Source organism: Arvicanthis niloticus, chromosome 19 (genome assembly GCF_011762505.2).
Source record: "Arvicanthis niloticus isolate mArvNil1 chromosome 19, mArvNil1.pat.X, whole genome shotgun sequence".
Lineage (NCBI taxonomy): Eukaryota > Metazoa > Chordata > Mammalia > Rodentia > Muridae > Arvicanthis > Arvicanthis niloticus.
The window spans coordinates 47,641,281-47,643,401 of NC_047676.1; the positions used below are offsets into that span (position 1 = coordinate 47,641,281).

The 2,121-nt window shown below is 41.4% G+C and overlaps 1 pseudogene; it reads left to right on the plus strand.

Annotated features, from left to right (window-relative positions):
* The first annotated feature begins 351 nt into the window (after positions 1–351).
* Positions 352–730, plus strand: LOC117723824 (large ribosomal subunit protein uL1 pseudogene; annotated as a pseudogene).
* Positions 731–2,121: the final 1,391 nt, after the last annotated feature.

Here is a 2,121-nt window from a genome sequence, read left to right on the forward strand (position 1 = left end):
TTGAGGGTTCATCTGGGTTTCCCTTCTTGGGAGCATATTCTTTGTTGTCTTCAATCTTCTCCATGTAGCTCCTTTTCATATCACTAAGACATGCACTTTTAACCTGAATTGCTGGAATACTTTCCCCAATGAGACACTAGCTAGAGAAGTCTTTATAAACAGGTACACTCTGTAATGAAATTATAACAGATGACAACATCTATATTCTATCTAGTACATTTTTATATAGTTTATATGTGTACCTATAAGTTTGGGTCATTTCAGAAAACTTCCTGTTGTCTGAAGAGCTCTGTGTGCATCCTGGATAATCCACAGCACAGTGATGATACAAAAGCCTTGGGTAGACTTCACATGGTTATTAAGGTGCTGAAGAAGCTTAATAACAAAAAGTTGGTCAAAAAGCTTGGTGAGAAGTATGATACCTTTTTGGCTTCTTAGTATCTGATTAAGTAGACCATGCATATCCCAGGCACAGGCCTATACAAGCCTGGCAAGTTCTTTTCCCTGTCGACATACAATAAAAACATGGCGGCCGGCATTGATGAGGTGAAATCCATGATCAAGTTCCAGATGAAGATGCAATGTCTAGCAGTTGCCATTGGACACCTGAAAATGACTGATAATGAGCTACTCTACAACATCCACCTGGCTGCTGATTTCTTGGTGTCCCAAGAAGATACAGCAAAATATCCAGGCTTTGTATATCAAGAGCACCAAGTGCCTAAACTAGGATGCCTCAATAAACCTTAGTGCTATTTTAAGTAAATAAATAAATAAATAAAAATGTCATATACAGCACAATGCAATGTTTGTAAGTCTATTTATTCTTTGAATCCCTCCTTTGGAAAATAGCAATATGTCACATGATTACCTTGCCTCATCAATTATTCTTTTTTTAAAAAAAAATTATTAGATATTTTCTTTATTTACATTTCAAATGTTATCTCCCTTTCTGGTTCCCCTGCTGAAAACATCCTATCCTCTCCCCTCTCCCCATGCTTCTATGAGGGTGTTGCCCCACCCATCCATCCACTCCCTCTTCCCCCATTGGCATTCCCCTACACTGGGGCATCAAGACTTCACAGGACCAAGGGCCTCTCCTCCAATTGATGTCTGACAAGGCCATCATCTGCTTCATATGCAGCTGGAGCCATGGGTTGATCCATGTGTACTCTTTGGTTAGTAGTTTAGTTCCTGGGAGCTCTGGGGGTGGGGGTGGGGGTGGTGTCTGGTTGGTGGATATTGTTGTTCCTCTGATGGCACTGCAAACCCCTTCAGTTTCTTCAGTCCTTTCTCTAACTCCTCCATTCGAGACCCCATGTACCATCCAATGATTGCCTGAGAACATCCACCTCTGTATTTGTCAGATTTGGGCAGAGCCTCTCAGAAGATAGTTATATTAGGCTCCTGTCAGCAAACACTTCTTGGCATCCATAATAGTGTCTGGGTTTGGTAATTGTATATGGGATGAATCCCCAGGTGGGGCAGTCTCTGGATGGCCTTTCCTTCAGTCTCTGCTCCACACTTTGTCTCTGTTTTGCCTTCAGAAGGTATTTTGTTCCCTCTTCTAAGAAGGACCGAAGCATCCACACTTCGGTCGGTCTTCCTTCTTCTTGAGCTTCATGTGGTCTGTGAATTGTATCTTGTGTATTTCGAGCTTTTTGGCTAATATCCATTTATTAGTGAGTACATACCATGTGTGTTCTTCCCTGATTGGGTTACCTACTCAGGATGATATTTTCCAGTTTCTAAGAAGTTCATGAAGTCATTGTTTTTAATAGCTGCGTAATACTCCATTGTGTAATTGTACCACATTTTCTGTATCCATTCCTCTGTTGAAGAACATCTGGGTTCCTTCTAGCTTCTGGCTATTATAAATAAGGCTGTTATGAACATAGTGAAGCATGTGTTCTTGTTATATGTTGGGTTGGTACAGCTGGGTCCTCAGGTAATACTATGTCTGTATTTCTGAGGAACTGCCTGACTTATTTCCAGAGTGCTTGCACAAGCTTGCAATCACACCAACGATGGAGGAGTGTTCCTCTTTCTCCACATCCTTGCCAGCATCTGCTATCACCTGAGTTTTTGATCTTAGTCATTCTGACTGGTGTGAGGTGGAAT